Here is a 27,843-nt window from a genome sequence, read left to right as displayed (position 1 = left end):
GTTTGTTTTCCCATGGATCTATATTTTGAGAGAATGCCTTCAATCCCATGTATCCTTTCCTGCTTTTTCTACCTAGATTCATATACTCTAACTCTCAAGTAATGCATCAACTCCTTACCAACAGGGCATTAGCTCCTTCCTTTAACCAAGCCTGAACTCTCTTCACCTGGGTGTAGGTGTCACGATACGTTAAATTTATCTGATTATGAATCTGTCTACTAGTCATGCTGTGAGCTACTTGCAAAGCAGTATCAGGTTTTCGTTTTGATGATCCTCTCATTTTATTCCTAAGTCCAGACTAAGAATGCTTAAGTCATTTATTTTATTCTTGCAAAGGTACACATTAGTGAAGCATTTGCCAATGTCATTGGGGGAAATAAAAGCATAAATGTTGTAAAATTTAGGGATTTTGACTATTAAAGGAAAATAACTTCAAGATAATCTGAAATGAGGATGTTTAATATGGAAAATTATCCAGTACTATAACTAATAAAAAATAATAGCAAAAAAGACTGGGGTATGAATTAATATATCTTCTGGGTTGTGAACTGGTAGTAAATGGAGCCAGATTAGAATTTGGTTCAGGTTGCAGACATGACTATTCAGCAGGTACTTGCTATGTAGGCAAAGGGTTGAGGGCAAGATAAGATTAGGGAAGGACATGCACTGTGATACATGAGCCAAGCTCAGAATTTGATCTAATTTTAAAACCTTTCTGTTGTCAAACAATGACAAGTGTGTGTTGGAAACTGGAGAGTGAGTATTCTAACACTCATCTGAGTTTAACAACTTTGTAAATTAGACTAGATTTAACATATTAGTTCTCAAAAACTGTGTGTGAATGAAATAACTAAAGATGCTTAACTCAGTACTCAAAATGCCTGCTCTTAAGATATTGTCATACTTCATCTTCCTCTTCATCCTTCTGTCATCACTCTTATAGTTTTCCTAATCTACATTCATATAGACCTCCCAACTTATTGATTACCTTAGTCTCTAATCCCAAATACAGACATGTGTTAAACTTGTTTAAGAAGTTAATAAAAATTCAACTATTATCTCTATTACTGTCAATACTGTTTGGCCAGAGACTACCAGGAACACACCTATAATTGAGCAAAGTTCATTTCTCATCAGAAAGAGGGAGAAATGCACCAAAGGGGACTGAGGGTAACTCAGTAAGAAGGTGTTTGAATCTTTTTTAGGCTTTGGGTTTTGATTGGGTGATTTAGGGAGAGCATTTAAGGAAACTGAGCTTTGCTCTGAATTCCATGCTGTTGGGAAGTTGGCCAAATTCATGACTGAGTGTCATCCTAAAACTTACCTCGGAAGAGGGAAAACTAAACTCGCCAAGGGTACAAATGGTAAGGCTTCAACAATGATTCATATTAACTGAGAAATGGGGATGTGTGGTGTCTGTGGATTCGAAAACGTGCATAGTTGGTTTGTGTTGAGATACGATTACAGATCATCTTGCTTTTGTCTTGATCCATTATGATTATAGAGTGCCCTTGTCTATAGTTGATGTTCTGTGAAATTGTTTATATTCCACAGGAGAATACCAAGGCCTGCCTGTGAGTGCAAGGCCAGTATCCAGAAACAACAATACCTAACAGAGAGTACCAAGCCAGTTCCTAGATGTTAGGAGCTGTCTGTCATTCGTATGTCAAAGTTCTTTGTTAATTGAGTAATTAAATCCACTTGCACGAAATCCCTTTTTACCACTTTAGTTATAAGTTTCAAATAAAGTTTCTTTGTAATTTTCTCCTGAATGCAAAGGTATAAAATAACCTTTGCTCAACACATTGGATTTAATGCAAAATTTCAGTCATCTTATGCTAACGATTTGATGATCAGAAAGAACAGTATGGAGACTATCTTTGTGCAATAGCTATAGTGTGAACAAATTGTTCAGGGAATTAACATTTATACAATTAAAATAATTTGTTATGTAAGTGATTAACAGAGATGAAAAACATTTTAATTTTAATTAATGAAAGTTATGAAAACTTAAAGGGTTTCCCTAATTACTGTATAGAAAAAACAGCTTGATAATCAGAGAAGAGAGTGTAGAACCATGGATCTGGGAATTATCTTAAATCAACATATTATTGGAAATATCTAAGTTGTACTTATATAAATGAGGTTAAAATATATACATAAAACTTTCTATTAGATAATCTCAATGCTTTCAAAAAATACTTTCACAGAGCAGAGCATCATTATCATAAGTTCTGATTAAAAAACATCTAATAAAGGGTTCAAATACATTACTGTATACTATTCATATAGTTTAGTAACACGTGGATTAAATGAGTGGAAACATTTAAAAATGTCCCCTGCTTGTAATTTGTTCTGTAATTTGGTATGTCTGTAGAGGAAATAATGAGGAGAGATGGGAAGAAATGAGATAATCCTATAAACTAAGCTTGACTCAATAAGTTACATATAGAAAAAAAATTCCCATAATTTATTAAAACATTTAGATTAGTGATTAGTGTTAATTATACCACTTTATTTATGTACATACTCCTTTTAATCATGAGGTGCATAATAAATTTCAGTCCCATATTTAAAGTTAGGTTTCTCCATCCTTGAAGTGGTTTTGGTTGTTCTTAAAATATAATGAAAGCCAGACAAAAGAAATAGTGACTTGTTTTCTATTTCTGTGTTGTGTAACATATTATCTTGATTAAAAAAAAGAACAATGTTGATTGAACTTTGGGTTTGCCTTCTAGTTACCCTTGAAGATGCAATCGAAACAAAGCAGCTCATTTTTTCAATTGCTTAGATTTACCTTTCATATGATCCTATTTCATCTTTCCTGTTTTCAAGTAAAACATGTAGCTATGTTTTTATGTGAGCCAGAAATAATAACTTTCAGAATAAAAGCTAAAATTGAGAAGTTAAAATTCCAGTTAAGCATTTTATCATTAAAGGTAACAAGTCTTGAGTCTTTTTAAAGGTCATTGATGCATTCAAAGGGCCAGGAGACACAGGTTCATTTAGGTCTCATGCAACCAGTGGCAGCATTTTGCATCCTTATGTCTGATTCAATAGGTAAATTACAGCAGAGTCCTTTTAACAGACTTAAGTTCTTATTAACCCTAGGAAAGGGAGAATAACAGAGAAAAATAATGTTCTCATAATCTATTTCCTATTTTATGCAGGGTCAAATTCATATTATGTGTTTTTGGATATGTATATTCTTTAATAACACAGTCTGGAAGCTTGCTGGAGAGGAACATTTTTGCTGATTTTTTTTTTTTTTTGCTGATTTTTTTTTTGTTGTTGTTAATGTTTCATCAGAGGAGTATTTTGTCTTTAATCTATCATAAATTTATTTTTGTGCATAGTTAGTGATTCCATTTTCTTCTTTTACGCCTTAAAATATAAAAAACTTGGCTACCAAGTTTTCACAACACTCTCTTGTAAGAGAGACTCTCATTCTCCAATGTGTGTCTGTGGGTCCTTTATCATAAATTAATTATTGACATATGCTTGGATTTATTTCTGAGATTTTGATCCTCCTCTATTGATCCATATGTCTGTTTTTATTCCAATACCATATTGTTTTAAGAACAGGTAATATAATGATTCCATTTCTCTTTTTTTCCTCAGGATTGCTTTAGCTATTTGAGCCTATTATGGTTCCATGTGAATTTTAATATTTTTAGATCTATTTTCTTTAGTTCTATTTCCTCAAAGCAAATTATTGGTATTTTATATAGGGATTGCAAATTAAACCAACGTATCACTTTTGGTAGAGTAGTCATTTTGGTTATATTGATTCTCACTATCCTTCTTTAAAGGTTTGAGAAAACCCACTGGTAAAGTCAGCTGACACTGGGCTTCTGTTCTGGGGGCGATTTTAATTACTGTTTCAATTTGCATGATTGTGATTGACTATTCAACTCTTCTGTATCTTCCTGGTTTAGTCTTGGAAAACTATATTATTCTAGAAAAATTTTTCCACTTCTGCAAGGTCATTAGTGTATAGCTGTTCATCAATATCTAAGACCTGCAACTATGTAACATGTAAAAGAAAACATTTCATGATATTGGTGATAAAGTGTCCTTGAAGACTCCACCACAGTAGCAATGAAGTAAAAGTAAAAATAAATAGGTGTCATTATCCCATATTAAAAAGCATTTGCACAGTGAAACAAATAGATTGAAAAGAAATCCCACTGAATGGGAGGAAATATCCACACATTACAAAACCAAGTGGAGGCTAATATCCAAGATATATGAAAACTTACTCACTTTTAACAGCAAAGTAACAATCCAATTAATAAATGGGCAGTGGATCTGAATAGTCAGTTAGCCAAAAAGGATATCCAGAAGGCCAAAAGATACCTGGAAAATGTCCATCATCACTTTTAATAGGGGGAATGCATGTCAAAACCTCAATGAGATATCACACCCATGAGAATGGCACATATTGAAAAGACCTCAAAAACAAGTTCCCTTTGAGAGGATGTGGAGAAAGAGGAACCCTATAGGCCTCTTAATGAGAATATAAATTGATACAATCATTTTGGGAAACAATCTAGATCTACCTTCAAAAATTAAAGTGGACAAATACTGTATGGCTTCCCAACCTATCCCTTGGGCATCCATGCAAGAAATGTGAAACCATCAACTCAAAAGATGATATGCTCTGTAATGTTTACTGAAGCACTATTTATGATAGTTAAGACATGGGGAAAAACTAAGTCCCCACTGATAGAGGAATGGATAGAGAAGATGTGGGATAGCCACCTAATTGAATTTATTTAAACCATAAGGAAATACTAAATACTGCTAGTTATAGCAAGATGGAAAGAGTTTGAGGAAATTTTGTGTAGGAAATCAAGTGAGAATAATAAAGAGATATTGGGGCCTCCCTGGTGGCACAAGGGGTTAAGACACTACCTATGAAGCTGTCTGCAGCCTTTGTAGCACGAGTTCAATCCCCTGGCTAGCCAGGGAGCAACCCACATGGCGCAGTAGACCTCTCCTGACTCGTCCAATGCTCCCCTTGGCGGTTTACTTCAGTCAATCTGCCTGTTCTATTCCCCACTCTGTCTCTGGTGGATCCTCTCACCCCCCACAGCTCTGGCCTATACCTCAGCTCCTGTATGCATATCTTTAAAAAAAAAAAAAAAAAAGAAAACCAGAGAAGGTTAGGGTCATTCATCTCATCTGGCATGTTTTTCTGCAAACTCTTTACAAATCACAGATATTCCTAAAAATGGTTATTGTATCACTTATGCATATTAAAGTGGCAGTTTTCTCTCTCTTTTTTTTTTTTTTTTTTTTTTTGCTATAATCTAACAACCTAACCAATACTTCGGCAGAGTGTATCAGCTTTTGGGGTAAATAGTGTCGTTTTCATTGCAAAAGCTATTCTGGTTATTTCTTTGATAGTCTCCTTGTCTTCCACTGGCTTTATACTTAGATTTTCTTTTTATATTTAAACTGTCATAATGCATTTATATTTAATATACCCACTGGCCAAAAAAGATAAATATATGTTCACTAGAAAGCAGGTTCGTAGAACCATTTTATTCATTGCTGCTTTCTGACAATGATGTCCTGTAACTGACTCTAGACTAAGTGAATCAAATGAGCAGTGTCTCTATTATTAATCAGAGACATCCTGCAGGGGAGGAGGTGGAAGAGGGATCAGAGGGAGGGAGGGAGGAGCACAGGGGACTGAGGTGATGGTGCACAGGTGCATTGGTAAAGGAACTATGGGGAGTATACCTGGGGTGGAGGGAAGCAAATATTGTTTAAAAATGAACAATGATTTTTTTTAAAAAATGAGCAGTGTCTCCTGCTGATTGGTCTCTGGGCTTTTTAAGTAGAACCCTCTGTTTCTTGGCCTTTGTTGCCCACCCTGGTCCCCATAGCTCTCTCCCAGTCCATGATGCTGAAGTACTGCCCTGATTCTATACTACCTCAGGAGCATATCTTAACTTTTGGAATGTGAACTGGGGAAAATGAGAAAGACTTACTACTCCTTATAGCAATTGATGTCTGTGACTTTCCTTATCTACTCTGCTGTGTGTTAATCTTATATTTGTCACTTCCGTTAGAGCCAGTAAGAAAGCGCTAAGTCCCTTAGTTCCTTTGGCCTTCACTTTTTGTCTCTGCTTTTATTAGGACTGTTGCTTCAGTTTTTAACCTCTTTCAATCTTTGCTGTTTACTCCAGAGTGCCATCAGAACAGCTTAGCCAGAGTATTCCTCCCACATGATAATGAATACTAGGGTGTGCATCTCAGTTTTACAACCCTTTTTGTCTCAGCTGCCTCCATAAAATGCAGGTGCTATCCAGCTAATCCAAACTGTCTAAAATGAGTCCATTTTCTCATTAAATGAATATGTTTAGTTCTGAAGCATTACTTCTTTATATTGTATTATTCTTATATGTGAAGTCTGGGTGCTACCCATTCCCCTCACTTTTTACTACTGCTCTAAACAAATCTGTGTCTTTCTAAATATATCATTCCCTGTGACTCTAAATTTATGCCTGCTGTTCTTTCTGCTTGCAATGAACTTTCACCTTGTGTGATTAGAAAATGTCTGTTTATTCATTGAAAACCTTCCATTGTTTTATAGTTAATCTCCTCTCAACAAAATCACAATTTACTATAAAGTTCTTATTTTAGTAATCTTTATATACCAGTGTCAAGCCCAGAGTCTACAGATAGCCAAGGGTCTTTATGTGTTTAAATGAATAAATGAATTCCTGAAAACTTTCTCCCCTTTTAACCGAAGCTTGAAATTGTGGTTTGTTTGTTTTTTCTTTACTACTCTTTATAATATATCCAAATCAAGTTTAGAGAGCAGATGTCAAAAAATCTTGGAATTTCTCCAACAGTAGTTCCTAAGTGTTAAAATTATAGGCTATATTGGACCTCTGTGGTGGCACAAGGGGTTAAGCACCACACTGTGAAGCAATCTGCAGAGTTTAATCCTCGGCTGCTGCAGGAGTTCAGTCCCTGAGCAGCCGGGGTGGGAACAGCCTACATGGTGCAGCAGGCCTCTCCTGTCTCACCTGCTGCTCCCTTCAGCAGCGTATTTCAGTCAGTCGGCCTGTTCTGTTCCCCACTTAGTCTCTGGTGAATCCTCGAAACCCCTGCACCTCTGGCCTGTAACCCAGCTCTTGTATGCATAAATGGGTAAATCTTTAAAAAAAAATTATAGGCTACATGTATTTGGATAGATCTGAGTTCAAGTGCTAACTATGCTAAATATTAGGTTTGTGACCATGAATAAACCACGTAACCTGTGAGTCTCAGTTTCCCCATTTGGATAATAGACACAAAATTGTGTTATGGCTAAGATTTCAAAACTCAAAATCAAACTGTGTTTCCTCATCTGACAAATCATTTACCTTAAATGATTTTTAATTTCCCTTTCAAATTTCAGACTCAGGACCTATGAACTTGGTCCCTGTTCTCTCACTGTGAAATTGAGAAAGTAATTTCTTATGTCATATCTGTTTCTTAACTAAAGTAAGCAAGTTGTACCAGATAATCTATAAAGAAAGTTCCAATGCTAAATTTATTTGATCATCTGTAATCTGAATCTATGCTTGTTTCCTTCCTTTTCTATACACTATCCTATTAAAGTTTCCCAAGAATGTTTTTATAATTGCTCACAAATGGAGATAATATCAACCAGGGAAAGTATTCTAGATTGACAGGGAAGGTGGCTGGGAGCTGGGAAACAGTGGACATAATATCTTGGACAGATTCCAAAGAGCCAATCTTTTTAAAAGATTTATTTATGTATACAAGAACTGGGGTGAGAGGATTCACCAGAGAGTGGGGAGCAGAACTGGCAGATCTACTGAAATACACTGCTGAGGGGAGTAGCGGGTGAGTCAGGAGAGGTCTGCTACGCCATGTGGGTTGCTCCCTGGCTGGCTAGAGATTGAACTCATGCTGCCGTGGCAGGCGATAGTTTGAGAGAGCTATCTTTAACTCCAGGGAGGCCCAAAGAGATAAATTTTTGTGTGAAGATTTTATGTACAGAATTATGTAGCAACTATTTGCAAAACTTCAATAAACTTTTCAGACTAAACAGATACTGTGTCAGCAAAATTGCAGTTATAGACATTTCTAGTGCTCCCTCCCTCCAGAAAACATCAACGAACAAATACCTACTACACACACATGAGCTAAGATTTCCAAGGGAAGAATTAAAGCACTTGGGAAATGCAGGTGCCATATTTTTTTCTATAGACATTAAGACTATACCAAAGATGGCCTTAATCTTTTCAGTAAAGTAGGAAATACAGTTTTTCTCAAGAAAATGGGTTTCCAGGAAAATTTTTTAAGAAAATGAAGATGTCACAGCAAAACTAGGGGAGTGAAGGTAAAAGCCAGAAGATAGGGGGAAAAGGCAAGGGATTGGAAAGCAGTTATTGAGTATAGTTCCATTCATAGATATTGTTTAAGAATGTATTTGATTATCAAGTGACTGTTAGTTAAAAAAAATCATACTATTTTTAACTTTGGAAAAAAAAAGACAATTGCCCTACTCCCCAACCCTCTCCCATTCCCCACGTCTCTACAGAAGACTTTGAACTAAATTTAGATGACATACTTACAGTGCGATTCCTTGATTTATTTTTAATTATTTAGTTTTACACACTAGACTTTGATTTTCTCGTGTGGAATTGGAGAAGTTAGCATTTATAGTATCATACACAGTACCCACCCTCCCTGCACTACATCCACCACCTCCTCATTCCTACTTCTTTTAATTCAATCAGCATAGTTCCTTATTTGATATTATTGACTGTTTATATTGCATTAGAAAATTCCTTAACAGTATAGCCAAGATGTTTTAAATGAGTGCTTGCTATCTGGTACAATTTATTTTTTCCTGGTGATAATAATTGCCTACTTAAAACTCTGTGTCCTCTTGAGCCAACAGTAACTGATTTTTCCTAAGCTGATAATATTTTTTTACCCTGAATTTTCTTTTTACTTCTTTCTGCACATTCTTTTTGATTCTCTGTTAACAGAGCAGCTATTTCCTTAGTATTCTGATTTCCTGGTTTACTTGTTTTAGTAGCATTTATATTCTGGCAGTTCCTTGGGCTCTTTAAGGTAAAAGAAGTAAAATTTGGAAACTTGTATATATTAAATTTTCCTTATCATATTTGTTATATGATAAAATGTTATTCCTGAAAATATAGTTGCACCAATGCTAGCAATTGGAAGTCATTTTCTCTCAGTTTTGAAGAAATTTCTTGTTTCACTTCTAAATTGCCAGTGTTACTAAGGAAGTTAGTTTTCTTTCTGGTTTGTATGATGTTTCTTCTTGATACTTGGTGACATTGAAAAGACAGGGTCGGGGCCTTTTTAATCCACTGTGGCTTCTTTCATTCTGGAGACCTCTGTCTTTTATTCTGGGAAAAGCTCTTGCAATCCATCCCCATTTTGTTTCTGGGTTAGTTTTCTCCGGAAATCACATTGTTTGGAGGTGGAGCGTAGTCTGCTGCTCTATCTGTGTCTCATCTAATCTGCTGCTCTGACATCCCACCTGCTCTGGTGACTGTTATTTCTCAATAAGTGTCTAATATTTTCCAGATTGCTACCTTTTCTTTCCCTACTTTTATGATTTTATGGCTTTGTTTCATGAGTGAAATGTCTTATCTTTACATTATCTATACAGAAACATTGATTTAAAAAAAATCAAGTGTTTTTTAATTCCCTTTTCCTATATTCACCTTACTGTTTGGTTATTTGTTTTTAATTTCTATCTTGTATGACAGAAGTGTTCCTCAAATGTCTGATGATGACTTAAATTGATTACCAATAAATATGGACCTCATTCTTTAGCTGCATGTCCAGTATCATGCCACTATCTACGTTGGCTATTGAAAACTAGTTAGTCCAAATTGAGCTGTGCTTTAACAGTAAATAAAATAAAATTTCTAAGCCTTTGTATCAAAAATTTCATTAATATATATTGATTAAAATGATAGTATATTGGATACTGGGTGAGACAATATATAATATAATATAATCAATCTCACTTGTTTATACTTTTAACTCACTACTGGACATTTCCAAAGAGTACATGTGGGTCATGTTAAACCTGTTGGAGAGGACTGTTATAGGGCAGTCAGATGAGATCCGGCCACCTCGTTGCCTTCCCCCACCTTCACTGAAAAGTAGTAACAACCAGTGTTTTCTCATGTACTAGTTCTCCTGGAAAGGAGTACAATAATCTCTTACTTGCTGGTGTTCTAGAAGTAGCAAGGGAAAAGAAATCAGCATGTAAACTTTCACTTCAAATCGTTTCAGCAATAATCTCCCTCATCTCTCAAGCTGAGCCTCCTGTTCTTGTGTCCCAGATTCTCTCTGACTCAGTATTTTAAAGATGTAATACCCATCTTTAGATAGAGTAATGAAGGTGGGCAAGCTGTGGGAGAATATGAGTAGAAAATCTAGGGTTTAGGACTTCTCCTAAATATATTAAACCAAGTTAGATTCTTAGTTCCCTGGAGCTCCAGCTGCTGGCCCATGGCCAATGCTGGGATTACCAGACAGATTCTTGTTGTTCTTATTAGCTTTCTGATCTAGGTTTACCTGTTTTGATATTCATACTTCTGGTCTCCTGAAATTATTATTATTGTTTTTCAAAAAAAAAAAGTAACTTGGTTTTCTATACTCTTATCTAAATATTTGGATTGAAAATTTTTGTTTACTTTCATTTTAATGAGCTATCATATGTAAGAGAAAATGCATTTAATTGTCAAATTTAACCAGATATCTTCTCATGATTTTAAACCTTAAAATTATCTAGAAATTTTCTCTTCTTAAATCTTTTCTTCTAAATGATGCTTAGGCATTTAAGTTCCCTATAACCTGATGTATGTATGTATATGTGTGTGTGTGTGTGTAGACACACACACTCACATAAACTTTGCTGCCTGTATATATGAACCTTTGTGTCATATCAGGGTTAGATGGTTTACGTGCCTTTTTAACCATGTGGATTGTAGTGCTAAATGCTTATGTAATTACCTAATTTACTGATTCTAATTCCTTGTATTTATTTGTATTCAACTAATCTTCTAGGTACGATTAAGGAACTAAATTTCTTTTTTTTTCTTTTTTTAACATTTATACAAGAACTGGGGTACAGGTCAGAGGCGCGGGAGGGTGAGAGAATTCACCAGAGACAGAGTAGGGAGCAGAACAGGCAGACCAACCAAAGACACTGCTGGGGGGAGCAGCAGGCAAGGCAGGAGAGGTCTGCTGTGCCATGTGGGTATCTTCCTGGCCGGCTGGGAATCGAACCCGTGCTGCAGAGGCTGCGGGCAGCTTCATAGCACTGCACTCAACCCTCTGCGCCTCCAGGGAGGCCAGGACCTAAGATTTCCGTGAACATCTTAGAATTTTAGCCCTCACATATCGCTCTCTCAGCTAAATTTCTCTCACATTTATTTCTCACAATTTATAGTATTTATAATCCAATTACATCTTGAGATATTAATTTGCCTGGTTGTGTTCCTCTCTTTTTTCCCTTTCCAGACTACAAGATAGCTGCACATTGGGGAAGGACTATTAGTTTCGAAAGGAACTAAACTTGTATTACTATGTGGTTTTATCAAAGACTGAGAAAGAGCAATAGTTATGATCAGCTAAAACAGTAATTCTCAAATAGATTCGAGAGACAGAACCTTGGGTAGAAATAAGAATTGCAGATCTTAGATGCAAATGTGAGTGATCATAAACTTCCTTGCCCTAGACTAGTTCTGAAAGCATCCCACCCTGCACAGAGGTATGAGGATCTCAGCAAAGTTCTTTCCCAGAGAACAAACCTCAGTAAACACGACATTGACCATGGCACCAAAGCAATGGCAGATCATTGGCTGTGGTGTGTAGGCAACTATGTTTACAAGCAGATTCATATACCCCCTTGGGCCCTAAAACTACACAAGGTCCTGGCAGGTTTTGTCAGTCAGCAGAGAAAAAGAGAGCCATCTTCTGCGAAGTGCTCATGACTAGGGCCAGAAAGTCATAGTCACAAGTTTAAGAGGGCATGCTTTCAGTTCTTACCACCTCCTTTGAATACAGCACCTGTTGAGAAAAATATAATTGAGTTATATATAGGTGCTAAGATTTCAAAATCAAAAAAGGTTAAAATAAAAACCAAGTCCAAATTTCTAGCACTCTATGAAGCTGAATTGTTTAAAATAGATGACTGGATCAAGAAGATGTGGTATATAGACACAATGGAATATTATTCAGCAATCAAAAAATATAATTGAGTTATATATCTTAAAGGACAGAGAAATAGTGAAAATTTAAAATTTCATATAAATGACTGTACAAAATATCCTGGATCATTTTGAGGTAAAAAATGAACTTTAGAAAAATAAAACTGTACTTTTGCAGTCCTAAATTGTGACTGAAGGAATATACATCTGATTCCAAAGTTTCCAGTCGTGACAGTTCTGTCTTACCAAAACAACTGGAAACCTCTTTCCAGATAGATATTCTTCTTTTCAGATTTATTTTGTATTTATATTTCATCATCAAAATAATTCTTTTTTATTCAGATATCAGTATTTTATTTTTTTAATAATTTTTTAATGTTTTACATCATTGTTCATTTTTAAACAATATTTGCTTCCCCCCACCCTAGTTATAGTCCCTATAGAGTTTCCTTCACCAATGCACCCGTGTACCATCACCTCAGTCCCCTGTACTCCTCCCTCCCTCTGATCCCTCTCCCGCCTCCCCTGCAGTATGTCTCTGATTTATGATTGTCCGTTTTTGCTTTGTTGTGTTTTGCACTATTTTTACACTGATGTCTTATTTGTTTCCCTTATTTTCCTGCTATAAATGAAGCCATCTGATATTTTTCTTTTCCTCTGGCTTATTTCACTGAGCATAATTCCTTTTAGCTCCATCCACATTGCTGCAAATAAAATGAGTTTATCTTTTTTGATTGCTGAATAATATTCCGTTGTGTATATATACCACATCTTCTTGATCCAGTCATCTATTTTAAACAATTCAGCTTCATAGAGTGCTAGAAATTTGGACTTGGTTTTTATTTTAACCTTTGATTTTGAAATCTTAGCACCTATAATTTCTCCCTTTAAAAACACACTTCTTGGTGACAGGGGATCCTATAGCATTTCAATGGTGGTTATTTTGGTTTCCTATACATTTACAAGTATATACAATTTGAGCAAATAACTGATAACAAGATGATATGACATTCTAGTATTTTAAAATGGCTGCTTCAGAGGAAAAATAGCTGAAGCTCAGCATTTTTTCCCTGTACTTGGTTATTAAAAATTAATCAACCTACAATATTATGTTACCTGCTTTCCAATCAGATTCTTTTAAAAGTACTCACCAGAAATAACTTTGGTGGTATTTTGTCTGCAGGAGCATATGATACCATTTATGTGGTATTTATAATTAGACTTAAATATTTTCCCAGCTGTGTCATTGTAGAAGGTTGCCTATATATCTGGACATTCGTTCGTGGGTTTAAATGTCGAAGTTCAGAGATAGTGGAGCCAACCCTGCCCCCAGGGACTTTGGAAGTTACCTTTTTGATAGACTCTGCTTCTTATTACCTAATCCAGTTGAGTAACAGAGAAGCAAAAGAGTCCAGGACAAATTGCCTGACATGCCAGAATGAGGGTTACACATGGAGAGAGTTTGCTGTCCTCATGTTGCCTCTGCCTGTATTGAAATGTGTGGCGTTAGACATGAACATAACCAGAAAGGATTATATTTGCTTGGCACCTGTACAGGAGATTTTAAAATGAGTGATATGAATTTGCCAGATAAATTTTAAGGTGAGGGGAATAAAGGAGATGACAGGACAATCAGTACTTAAAAAGCAAATTTACATATTGCTACAATGTAGGTTATTCATCCCTTAGCTGTTTTATGTTGAGAAATAGAGCAAAAGAGTTTTTATTTAAATTTTTCCCCCTCTATTTTCAAATGGAAGTAAATCTCACCACTACCCCCCCCACATTTAATTTCTTTAAATAAGGACATTACTTAAGTTTCCATTGTATTGTGAATTAATATTTATACACACTCAGGTTTCTTGTTTTCTTAGCTCTGGACATGAGTGTTTGCTTCCTCTAACCCCAGAACAGTCATAGTAAACTGATATGCTTTATCCACAGTATGAGACATACAAATACACTAAGATCTTTTAAAAATGTACATTATTTAGTAATATGGTAAAGAAATCTGTGTCATCAACACTTTATGATATATTTAGTCTTACTAGTTTTAGATTTCAAAATCACTGAAGTGATATATATGTATATATCACTTAATATATGTTATATATTATATAATATATAATTTTATATATTTCTTTAATTGTAGTCTTTATTATTTTCAAATTAAATTGGTAGATTCTATAACAGTCAACATATATTCCCTTATTTCTGAATTTAAATGAGCCTTTCTTTATAAAGGCACCAAATAACAAAACAAAGATGCTTACAAATTATGTCTAGCATGTTTTACTTCTTTTTGAGGATGAAGTAAAATTTCTGAGCTTTGAAGCAGAATTTTAGGTTTTACTTTGCTGCTTTATACAATCAAAGTGATAAGTTTGGACGTTAATACAAATTTTTTTTTTTTAATTCTAAGGTGAAACTATTGCCCTTCAGAGTACATGAACACATCAGGCACTCAATTCACAGTACATTTTCTCTAATCTTATTTATTTTGAAGTCACAAAATTTTTTATATTTTCATTGTGAAAACCCTGGCTTCTGCAGAAATTGGTTTAAAGGTGGGCAGTTTTCATCCACCCTTCTCTGTGTTGTCAAATACATGGTAATTAGTCTATGACTCATGCTTGAAAAGGTTGGAATATCAGTTCCTTTATGAAGTTTGTTCTTATAAACCTCTCCCCTGTAGATGTCTACTGTGCATTATAAACCTTTCACTAAATGATCTGTTGTGTTACTTTATAATAATTTTTTTCTGTCTAACTATCACCCATGAAGCTAGGGGTTCATTTATTGTTGCATTATCTCTAGTCCAGGAAATATCTGATGCCATGGAGGAATGGTTTATCTAATTAAACAGTTAGTGAACAAATGTGTATTTAATGATAAACTATATAGAAGTAATGAAGATAATTCTAAAATTTCAATACAGCATGGCAAAATACCTCAGCTAAGGGATTATATTAACAAAAGTTAAAGATTTTAGATATGGGCGATAAAATGCCTGTGCTTATCTATGTATTGTTTGTCTTCTTACTGATCTTTGATATCACATGTTATCTGGATACATACACCTAAGTTCACCTAGTTACAATAATTCTGAACATTTTACCATTTATCTATGTCAGTTGCCTCCTCTGAAAATGAGGGTAACAATATTAAATTTATAGAATCTTTTGGAGTGCTAAATAATAACACATGGAAACATTTAAACATGAAACATTTAAACATGACACCTGGTCCATGGTAATATGGCCGTTCCTTTATCCTTTCCTCGAAGAACTTGTTCTCATAAGGGGGCAGAAGTAGACTATATAATAAAATAACATTTGAAAAACAAAATAATAAAGCACTGGAACCCAAATAGTTTTTTAATATTAATATTTAATAGTAATAGTAATAGGATGTAATGGATGGAAACCAAAAAGAGGTGTAAGATGTTGCAGTTATCCAGGAACTTAACATTAAGTTCACTGGTATTCATGAAGAACAAATAAAATAATGGCATTCCCAGAAAACTAAAGCAATACTTAATAATTATCAGTCCAGAACCTGGGAGAAAATATGTGAAGAAAAATTAAAAAAAAAAAAAAAGCACGAAAAACAGAGAAAATAGACTATTGCTCTCTTTTTCTCCTTTTGTTTATAACTGATTTTTTTGTTTTCATTTTTTAATGTCCATTTGGGGCAATTTAGAAAATGTATTTCCTTTTCTCTGGGTTTCTAAAATCTCATCTGTTCAATATTTAGGAGTAGATGCTTCCTAAGGTCTATTCAATTTCTGCAGTAAAGAAAATCATGAATGAGGGAGGAAAAGAAATGTGTCATACATACAAATAGGTGATAGGTCTTTGAACCCAGAGTCCCAGGTATTTATATCTGAAGGAATGTGACTGTCCTATGAGCACAGAATACATTGTGGTCTTCTGCCCTGGAATCTTTGTAGAATTGTCCCTCCATCTCTAGAGTGTGAACTCCTTCAGGGTAAATGTTGTTAAACTCTCCAAGACAATTTGGGCACACACTATTACTGGGTTAACTTAGTAAATATCCTTAGCCTTTAATAAATAACATCAGACATAGCCACAGATCTCCTCCCTAAAACAGGTACAGTGAAATTCCTTCCCAATGGACTTCTGGGTGAACAATGAATAAAAGCAGGTATCCCACCTGTCCATGAGCTCCAAGAAGTCCTCATTCCCTGTCCTTTCAGATGTCCCCATAGTTCTTCTAGGGAGATTCATCACAGCCACACCGTTAACATGTTAACTATAGAATTCAACTGACCAGCCATAAGCAGGCAACCAGGTATGCTCTAAAATTAAGGTCTAGAAGGTAACCAGTTCTACACACTGAATCTTTGGCAATTAGGTTTGGTGGGGTTTTATACCATGTGATGTGATAAGTTGGCCAGTAATATTTCTAGCCAATTCATAAGTCTTTGAAACTATTAATTTCACCAAAAAGACCTCATTGATAACATTTATTGTGCCTATTTTCTAATTTTAGAAAATAGGAATAAACTGTAGGCTTTACATGCTATGTAAACAACTCTGGAATGAATGGTCACAGGTAGGGCAGCTGCACATTAGAGAAGATAGATTAAAAGTACGTAACTTTGGGCCTCCCTGGTGGTGCAAGGGGTTAAGATTCAACCTATGAAGCTGTCCACAGCCACTGCGGCATGAGTTCGATCCCTGGCCAGGGAGATACTCGCATGATGCAGCACACCTCTCCTGACTCGCCCGCTGCTCCCTTTAGCAGTGTTTTCAGTCAATCTGCCTGTTCTACTCTCCACTCTGTCTCTGCTGAATCCTCTCACCCTCCACACATCTGGCCTATACCCCAGTTCTTGTGTGCATAAATAAATAAATCTTTTAAAAAAGCACATTACATTTACACATTCTGTTTTATATCAAAGTATTCAAAGTACATTACATAAAACCTCAAAGTGGGGACTGTGTTCTGTTCCTCTTTGTTTCAGAGTTCAGGGCACATGTTGGCCATATTCCATCTTCTTTGAGTATATGTGTATGTGCATCTCATTAACATTAATACCCAAAGAATTATTGCCTTAAATAATGTGGGGCAAATTGTACATTCTCTTGTCCAATTTAGCATGTATTATAATGAATTTATTAGTTTTTAGAGTGTCTTCATTATTTTAATATTATGGGTTGCATATATAATATAGTATAACCACCAAATATCTTAATTCCTTTATACCCTCCTCAAGGAAGCCCATATCCTCCCACCAGATTTACTTTTTTCATTGGTTTATAAGTAAATTTGTTTTGAAGTTTTGTTTTTTTATTTAACCCTGTATATATATTTCTGTATATGGTTCAGAAATATAGGCCCCCCCACCTCTACATTTGCATGCTATCTTATTTAACAGCAAACTGTCATAATTTATATACCTGAACAGTTTGGCAAGGTCTTCCCTAATGTTGCTCTCATCTGCAACTCTCCTCAAAGTACAATATTCATCAATGCCATGCTTTGTATATTATCATAAAGACCAGTATGCATGTTGTTATATGGTTCCTAAGAGGATCATAAAGTCCTATAACAAAGACACAGGATGAAAAGCATCAAGGGAATTGCTATGAGAAAATAAGTAGGGATATCCCTGGAGAGGGAGTTGCTTCTGTGTTCTTTTAAATGTCACAGAGTAATTGTTTTTTTTTTTTTTAAAGGAAAGAACCAGGGTTAAGAGAAGCTCATTTTCAAGCTAGAGAGGCTGGCAAACACAGGCTGCAGGGTTTACTTTGGTTTAGGAAACCCACTGCTTCACTGGAGTGTCAATCAAAACTCCACAGCCACTCTTGGTTGCTGGGAGGTGGAGCTTACTTATGTACAGCAGTCCTTTGACCCAGCGCTTGGGGCACATACAACCAGAATCATCAGTGTTAATTCCGTGGTCTTCTAACTAGAATTTTGAAAGTGAGGTAATACTCGTGGTCTTAGACTTTTTTCATTGGACTTCTAACTGGTAATGTAACTGTAGTTGTAACTACATAGTTCACTCTAAACTTATCTAGCCTAGCAATATAGGATTCAAGACTGGGGACTACAATGCTTTTATCCAATTCTATCTGAATTTACTTTGTTCTTGTCCAGGTAAATCTATAATTGTATTTCTCTCTTCTCTCAGGGAGTATATGAAGTATATGACCATCAGACATCCTGTTCCAAGATTTTAATAAGTTATATCTAAAATAAAAAATGGAAGATGTTGGTCAGTTGCAGCAACTTTGCTAAGTTATTATTAGTAATAACTAAAACACTAAGTAAAAAGTGGGCATTGAAAAATATATGGAGAAAAAAATTCTACCCCTCTCCACTTCTGATCAATAGAGGACACAGGCAGTTCCTACTGCTGACATTCCTGGCATTGCTTTAGTCAACAGGTGGCTACCATGATATGTTTGAGAGGTGACTTTGCAACTTTATCTGTGGTATAGAGAACTAAGTCATTGTACTGGATAACTGCCTTTATTTACTGAATCTTTGATGCAACAACTAACAGGATGTGGGAAATAGCAATAAAATATTACCCATTAAATTAGTCATTTTTCAATTTGTAAATTGATCCTATGATATTTTTCATGGTAAGAATTAGCTGCATAAAATGATAATGGGAAGCATAGAAAACCACTTTCTAGAACTGGTAATGTTTTACAAATTCCGGACGTAGTCATTCTACTAATCACATCTAACTATTTGCATTGATGACTTTATTTCATTGTAACTATCTCAAATAGTTGGAAACTGAACCTTGTGGTTAAAAGATAGCAATGATGGCAATGTTTATTCCCTAACACAATGTTTGGGACATTCTGTGAAGATGGACTTGAAGAAAGTGTTCACATAGACAGGAAATGTAAATATACATTGTTCATTCATGGAATAATTCATAACCTTGCTTGTACCTCAAGCCCGTATAATTCTATTTGATATTTGGGTAGTTAATGTTATTTGACCTTTCTATATTAGCCATAATTTAATATTTCAACACAAGTTTACAATTTACAATTAAATGTTAACTATATAACTAGAAGATGAAATGGCACGCTATATAGTAAAAGAGGACTTTATAAATGGCAGCATATTAAAAGAGGACTTTATGCCAGCATTATGTAAATGATTTTCTTTAGAGGGTTATGTGTTTTATGCTGTTAAACAAATATTTGTCTGCCTAACATTTTAAGTACGAACCATTTTCTTTACCTAAATTCACTTACTTAGCACTTTGAGTAATCAATTTTCTGTAAAAATATTATTTGATATATTAAATGGGCATAAAGATGGGGGCCATTTTTTAAGGGCCACATCTCTACAGGGTAATTGGGGAATCCTCCATTGAATTTGGAGTTTTCACATTTCTCCCTTAAGGATGATGAAAGATCAGTGGACTCCTAAGTATCTGAAGTCTGTAGAGTCCTTGGTTGCTTGGAAACTCAGTGACTATGAGCTTGCTATGGCAACCCAATATATCAGTGAATGCAAATCTAACTTAGCTGGCCTTGTGCCAAGTCTCCATATTTTGCTGGTAAGAATATTCAGATAAGTTCCTCCATCTATCTATATTGTTTTATTTGCATAATTGAACTAAGTAATAATACAATGATTCCAATTCTAAAGATAGTAATTTATAATAGATGGCAATGTATGAAAAGTAAGCTTAAATTCACTATGTAATTTTAGTTATTTCAAATTTATCATGTCTGTTTATTATATATATATGAAGTAAAAGCATAGGAAAGCAAGTTTAGTATTGTATATAATCTTTGATAATGAAAAGTTTCTGTAAAATTGACTAATATCTGTAGTCCTATCAAAAAAAATCTTTAAATGTATCTATTTATGTATAAGTAGTACATTTTAATGATTTTTTAAATTTGCATTAACTCCTTATTCACATAAAATAAATGTGATACCACATTATTGCTCTCGTAGGTCTTATACTGTAAGTAATATATCATTAAATCTGACACACAAATGTATTAGAAAGTTATTTGAAAAGCACATTTTGGCTAATGAAAAATATTTTAGGGATCTACTCTCATCCTCAATTGAGTGTCTGTTCCTTATAATAAATTATCAACTATTTTGACTTTATGTGTTCAGATTTTCAATAACATTTCTTGTATAGATTCATGTTATATATAAACCATTATCTCTGTACCTCTTCGTATGTAGGAATTGTACTTATCTCCCTGCTGTTTTTGTATGTTTATCACAGTCCATAGCAGAGGTAGCACTAGCTATCTCTCCTGAGACAAGGCAACTACAGGTTCTATTTATTGTCCTTTTCTCCTGGGTATTGGCATTTATGCATTTTTGTTTTGATATTTATTCATCATAGTTAAATTTCTTTGGAGAGTAAAAGAATCAGTTTGATTCAAGTGTTCATGCAACAATGAACAATTCAGATATGTCAATTATTTCATTATAATTTATTCTTTTCTACAGAATTCTTCAATTGACCAATTACTTGAGTCCCCCAGTATGTCACTTCTATTGGGCAATGTTCATTATGATGATATGTCTCCTCTCACAGATGGAAATAGGAACAAAGACAGAACTTAAACATTTGTTCTTGAATCAACTGCCATCATAATAGAAAATCCAATTCCTAGGGGTCCTTGTTTCAGACTCCAATACTAGGTTAAACCCTCCAATGATCGGCACCCTTGACAGAGGTGCATTTTGTGTTCAGATAAATGCCACTATTTTTTTTTAACAAAATAGCAATTCAGGGCAAATTTACTAAACAACCCAGAAGAATCAAACTATTAGCAATGAATAACACATGTCGGTCTATAAGGAAATAATAAATTGGGACATGGATAATTAGTATATAATATTCTGGAGACTTAATAACAATTTTTTATTGAGGTAATATTGGTTTACATTGCATATGATTTAGAGGTATATGTTCAACCTCTTTAGATGTATGTTACCACAGCACACTCATCACGAAAGAACTTTAATTTTTTTCAAAGATTTTTTTATTTATGCATACAAGAATTGGGGTACAGGCCAGAGATTGGGGTGGTGAGTGGGTTCACCAGAGACAGTGTGTGGGGAACAGAATAGATAGATTGACTGAAATACACTGCTGAAGGGAGCAGCGGGCGAGTCAGGAGAGGTCTGCTGTGCCATGTGGGTAGCTCCCTGGCTGGGGTTTGAACTCATGCTGCAGTGGCTGCGGCTAGCTTCATAGATTGTATCTTAACCCCTGTGCCACCAGGAAGGCCCTAAAGCACTTTTAATAGACAAAAAGAAGGGGACCTCCCTGGTGACCCAGGGGTTAAGCTTCAGCGCTATCACCTCTGTGTCCTGAGTTTGATCCCCCAAGAGGGAGCTGTCCCACATGGTACATCAGACCTATCCTCTCTCACCCACTGCTTCCATCAGCAGTGTATTTCAGTCAATCCACCTGTTCTGTTCCCCATTCTGTCTCTGGTGAATCCTCTCACCCCCTGCACCTCTGGCCTACACCTCAGTTCTTCTATGCATAAATAAATAAAATCTTTAAAAATAAAAGACAAAAAGAAAAAGGAAAACCAATAAAACCACTCATTAATGACCTACATATTTAATCATGGATTTTGATGTGATTGAATTGATTTTACTTTGGAAAACTTTATTATAGCCAGGATGCCAATTCCTGACAATGGACACATGAAAACAATTGGTATGTGACACCCTTTAAAATGTGTGGGGAAACTGTTTTGAGTAGAATCTTGTCATTTGTCTCTGAATTATACTTAATAAATATCTGTGGCATGAAAGTCCTTCATAAGTATATTTTCTAATATAGAAGAATAAACTGTTTAATAGTTTTGCTTAACAGAGACCTCATCTATTCTTTACTCATTACATGTCTGATGTTTATTACATATAAAAAATGCACATCCAGAAAGCTGCCAGATAACTTGGAAAAGAAAGGAGCCTTGTCTTCTTCCAAAGTATTTAACATCTTTCTCTCTTCATCACCCCCTCAAATCAGGGTAACATTAGTTTCTAATTCTATATAAGTTTCAGGTCTGCAGCTTATATTTCAACATTTCTATGTAATTCACTGTGAACTAACAAAAAGTCTAATTTCCATCATGAAGATCATAAAGTATTGTCTTTCTCCAAGTGACATATTTCAGTAGCATCATCTCCAGTTACATTCATGTTGCTGAAAATGGCAAGATTTCCTCATTCTTTATAGTTAAGTAGTATTCCATTGCATGTATGTATGTATATATATACACACAACACATATATGTATATATGTGTTGTGTGTGTATATTTATGTATATAAATCTTTATAAATCTGATAGGAATGTAGGTTTTTCTATATCTTGGATATTGTAAATAATGTTGCAGTGAACGTAGGAGAGTATATATCTTTTTGAATTATTGCCTTTTTATTCTTCAAATGAGGTACCTAGAAGTGGAATGGTTGGATCATATGGCATTTCTATTAATTTTTAAAGAAATCTCCATATTATCCATAGTGACTGTACCAATTTACACTCCCACCAATAATGTATGAGGTTTCCCTTTCTCCATATCCTTGCAATCATTTGTTGTTCCTAATTTTTTTGATGATACTCTAACAGATATGATATTGTGATTTCAATATGCATTTCCATAATGATAAGTGATGATGAACATTTTTTCATGAGTATGTCAGTCATCTGCATGTGTTCTTTGGTGAAATGTCTCTTTAGATTCTATGACATTTTAGCATTGTTGTTAGTATTTTTGTTGTGTGTGACTGAGCTTTTTTGGTAACATTTTCTATGAGTAGACACTGAAGTATTATGGAGACATATTAATAGATGAATAAATTATAGTAACAGGGTATTTTATCTGTACTTTACAACATTACAGTCATATTTGTATTCATTGCATATAGTACAGGAAACCATATTGTGAGGATTGTTTTTCCTTCCTTCCCCCCTTTCTTTTTTTTTTTTTTAATAAATTTTATTGTTATATTCCCCATACAATTGCAGCCCCCCCATTCTGACCCCAATCCCTCCCCTCCCACCCCCGCCCCCCTAAAAGTGTCTCTGGTTCATAGTTTTTTGTTGATTTTGATTTTCACTTTCTTATAGTTATTCATTTCCTGGTCCCTTATTTAAGTTTTCTAGATTCCTGCTATGAGTGAGACCATCCGGTATTTTTCTTTTTCTTTTTGGCTTATTTCGCTGAGCATGATCCCTTCCAGCGCCATCCATGTTGCTGCAAATTGCATGTGTTTATCTTTTTTGAATGCTGAGTAATATTCCATGGTATATATGTGCCACATCTTCTTGATCCAGTCATCTATTTTTGGGCATTTGGGTTGTTTCCAAAGCTTAGCTATTGTAAACAGTGCTGCTATAAACATAGGGGTGCAGGTGTTCTTTGGAATTGATGTTTCTGTGTCCTTTGGGTAAATACCTAGGAGTGGAATTGCTGGATCATATGGAAGCTCTATGTTTAGTAGGTCCAGAAATCTCCACACAGCTCTCCACAGTGGTTGGACCAGTTTGCACTCCCACCAACAGTGCAGAAGAGTTCCTTTTTCTCCACACCCTCGCCAGCATTTGTTGTTGCTAGTTTTTTTAATATGTGCCATTCTCACTGGTGTAAGATGGTATCTCATGGTAGTTTTGATTTGCATTTCCCTGATGACAAGTGATGTTGAACATTTTTTCATATGCCTGTTGGCCATTTGCATTTCCTCTTCAGAGATGTTTCTTTTAAGCTGTTCTGCCCATTTTTTGACTGGATTATTTTCTTTGTTGTTGTTGAGTCTCATCAGCTCTTTGCAGATTTTTGTGATCAGTCCTTTATCATTAGTGTTGGGTGCAAAAATGTTCTCCCAGTTGGTGGGGTTTCTCTTTGTTTTTGTTATTGTCTCTTTTGCTGTGCAAAAGCTCTTTAATTTGATGTAGTCCCAGCTGTTTATCTTTGCCTTCACTATCACTGCTTTGGGTGATGTGTCTGTAAAGATGTCTTTGATGTGCATATCACGTAGTGTTTCGCCTATATTTCCTTCTATATATTTTATGGTTTCAGGTCTTATGTCTAGTTCTTTAATCCATTTTGAGTTGATTTTTGTGTATGGTGTGAGGTGGTGGTCAAGCTTCATTCTTTTGCATGTAGCGACCCAGTTTTCCCAGCACCATTTATTGAACAAACTTTCTTTGCTCCAATGCATATTCTTTGCTCCTTTGTCAAAGATTAGTTGACCATAAATCTGTGGGTTTATTTCTGGATTTTCTATTCGATTCCATTGGTCTGTATGTCTGTTCTTGTTCCAATACCATGCAGTTTTGATGATTATGGCTTTGTAGTATAGTTTGAAGTCTGGGAGTCTGATGCCTCCATTCCCTTCTTTTTTTTTCAGGAGAGCTTTGGCTATTCGGGGTTTTTGGTGATTCCATATGAATTTCATCAATAATTGTTCTATTTCTTTGAAGAATGACATTGAAATTTTGATTGGAATAGCATTGAATCTGTATATTGCTTTTAGTAGGATGGCCATTTTAATAATGTTTATTCTTCCAATCCATGAGCAGGGGATGTCTCTCCATTTCTTTGTGTCTTCTTCTATTTCTTTTAAGTGTTTTATAGTTTTCTTTGTATAGGTCCTTTACCTCTTTTGTTAGATTTATTCCCAAATATTTGATTTTTTTTTGTTTCAATAACAAAAGGGATGGTCTTTTTGATTTCTTCTTCTTCAGATTTATTGTTTGTGTATAGGAAGGCTACTGACTTTTGCGTGTTGATTTTGTATCCTGCCACTTTACTGAACTGATTGATGAGTTGAATTAGCTTTTCTGTGGAGTTTTTGGGGTTCTCTATGTATAATATCATATCGTCTGCAAATAGTGATAGTTTGACTTCTTCTTTTCCTATTTGGATTCCTTGGATGTCTTTCTCCTTCCCCCCTTTCTTTAAGGCTCTACTGGTTAAACCATGTTTCTTTACCACAGTCAATAAGCTGTGACTTTGGTTAGATGTGCCATATTTTGCATATACTTTCAGGGTATCAATTTAGATGCTTTCAAATCAAAGTAACTGAATTATTATTGGGATTTTTTGGGCTCACATAATTGAAAAGACCAGAGTATTCTTTAGGCACAGTTGAATCAAATTGCTGCCTTGCTCTCTCAAACTTTCTCAGGTTTTCCTTTGAGTACTGGTTTTGACCAGTTTGACTTTCCTTGAGCTTGTAAGATGACCCCAGCTGCTTGAGTATATGTTTTCCTGACTCTTATTTGTAGAGTATAGAGGTGGGGAGAGATGATAGTAGAAAGATGGACTCACAATAATGTTAAACTAGGGAGTACAGCTTTTGTAACCCTGAGGGGCGGTGTATATTCTTATAACACTTCATTTTTAATTAGTAAAGGAAAATACTAAACAGAACATTGGTATTTTCAGGGGCATGCCATGAAAATATGTCTCATAAATCAAAATATGTAGGCAGCTTTTGAATTTTCTCTAATTACCTAAATGCCACCAATGAGAGAACTTGAGGTCTGAACATTGTATTAAAGGGGCATCTCTGGACATGAAGCGGTCAGCCATCAAGGCTTCAGGATCACAGGCTATACCTCATGTAAAGGAGGCACTAAGGATCTGAGGCTGTTAATGTTAAGTCCTTAAAGAAATGTTACATCTTTCCTCTGAGAATTTCTTAAGCATATTGAGGTATCCCTTAAAGATTATGATTTAGTCAGTGGAAATGGCTACATTTGAACTGGAATTTAGTTCAATTTATTCATTATGCTGCTTCTTTAATTCAAAACTGAAGCTAGTACTCCCAAAACATAACCTAACATTCACTTAACTAGACTTTTCTAAAAACAAATACCATCAATTCTCAGTTTGAATTTATTTCCCTAGGGTTAAGTAATGATTGAAAGTGACCTCTTCAATAGTAGCCATTGATGTAGGTTTGCAGTGTGGGGTCCTTGGGTTCACTCTGGGAAAGGTTTCACCAGAGCTCCCATTTCAGCAGCATGAGGCGAGTTCCCCAGGCACTTTTCTCCATGAGACAGAGACATCAGTTATATTTAAATAGAAGGTTTATTAGGGAAAGGGAAAAGGGACAGGTTTTGCTAAGAGAGGCCTGCATGGTGGCAGGCAGGCAGCCTTGACAGGTCACAGGGAGCCAGAAAGCTGCTTCCCTGCAGAGGGAGAGAGAGTTGGTGAGAAGAGACACCTGCATAGTCACAGGTGGGCAGAGACTGCATTGATATAGTCCTTTTCTTTTTGGGAGGGGTCACTCCTCTGTGGAGTGGCCTGCTTGTTGCTGATGTTGGGTAACAGGCAAAACTAGAAAGGGACCAGAAATTCCAGGGTGGGTCCAATCTCTATATCTTTAACCTCAGGCCTGTGCTCCATTCCCTATAGCAGAGATCCTGCTTGGGTCTCATGCCTCGTGATAAGGCACTGGTGCCTAAGGGTCATGTTATTCCCCTCCACCCCCACCTCCTTGTGTGAGTCAGGTTTTAGTCTTGTGAGGCCTTTCCAGTCTTTCTATTCTTGTCCTCCATCAGCCATTATTTCATAGAAAGAAATAGTTTTCCAAGTAGTTAATTTTCATCAAAAGAATAAAAAAAAAAAAAAACCACTATGTTTTTATTTTTCTCTAACCTAAATGACATGGCAGATAATCCAGAGGAAGTTGAGAATATAGCATAATTTGTATTAGTGCTACACTAGATTCGTTTGATCTTCATTAATTGGATTTCAGATTTTGAGTGAATGATTTCTACTACCTAAGATAATAAACATGAAGAATTCCTCATAAGAAAAGGAAGAACAAGATTCAGTTGTGGCTAAAATACTTACGGTAATATTTGGAAACCTATTATTCTGTATTGAGTTGCCTTTGAAGGCTAGATACCTTTAAAAAAAGAATTATCTGTTAAACGGATAATGTATTTTTATAAAAGGAGTGAAGAACCAAATGAATTCATGGTATCTGCTAATTTGGGGATAGCTATGTTTTTATAAGTGTAATTGCAATAGTTAATTTGAATGCAAGTCCAAATTTACATTTCTAAAACCATATATAATCTTCAAAGAATATTAAAAGATGTCAAATAGTCAAGTGAAAATCAGACAGATAAATTCAGGGTAAACAAGGAAGAAAAGAAGGAAAATTTTAAACAGAGAATCTTGTGACAGTGTATACTCAAGCTTATTTTAAAACATTTGGGTACGTGGTACTTTTTAATATGGGAAATATTTAATGGTTTTTTATTTTGATTTGCATGAAGTACTGTGATTTTCATGTGATTATGGAACTTCTTTCATGCCCAGATTTTACTCATTGTAACCCACTGTCCTCCAACCTACTGCAATTACTCAATTTTCCCTGAGGAGTTAAAGAATATGAGAGGAAAAACAGGCTTAGCAACTATCTTGGATCATGTCCAGAAAATGTTTTTAGTCCTTGAAATACATGAGGATGCTTCTCCAAGCCTTGTCCATGCAACTTGGGAAAACAATGATGTTCTCGGCATAGGCATGTTTACTTTAAACAGGAAAGCACTGTGTTATAACAGAAGGCGTATTACAGAGCACG

At 35.3% G+C, this 27,843-nt stretch overlaps 1 protein-coding gene across 2 annotated transcripts in view; it reads left to right on the top strand.

The window, feature by feature from the left end:
* Positions 1-27,843, top strand: part of CD36 (CD36 molecule) — a 232,862-nt gene that overhangs the window by 165,702 nt on the left and 39,317 nt on the right. The window contains exon 1 of one of the 2 annotated variants that reach the window (XM_054692498.1): positions 19,772-19,797. The exons of the other annotated variant lie outside the window; for it this stretch is intronic. The gene's annotated coding sequence lies outside the window, so the exon portion shown is untranslated. Of the gene's footprint in view, positions 1-19,771; positions 19,798-27,843 lie in introns of those variants that run through there. 2 annotated transcript variants of the gene reach the window in all.

This window comes from Talpa occidentalis, unplaced genomic scaffold, assembly GCF_014898055.3.
Source record: "Talpa occidentalis isolate TD23 unplaced genomic scaffold, MPIMG_talOcc4v2.1, whole genome shotgun sequence".
NCBI classification, from domain to species: Eukaryota; Metazoa; Chordata; class Mammalia; order Eulipotyphla; family Talpidae; genus Talpa; species Talpa occidentalis.
The sequence above is the reverse complement of the archived record's forward strand: the minus strand, read 5'-3'. Positions and strand labels throughout refer to the sequence as shown.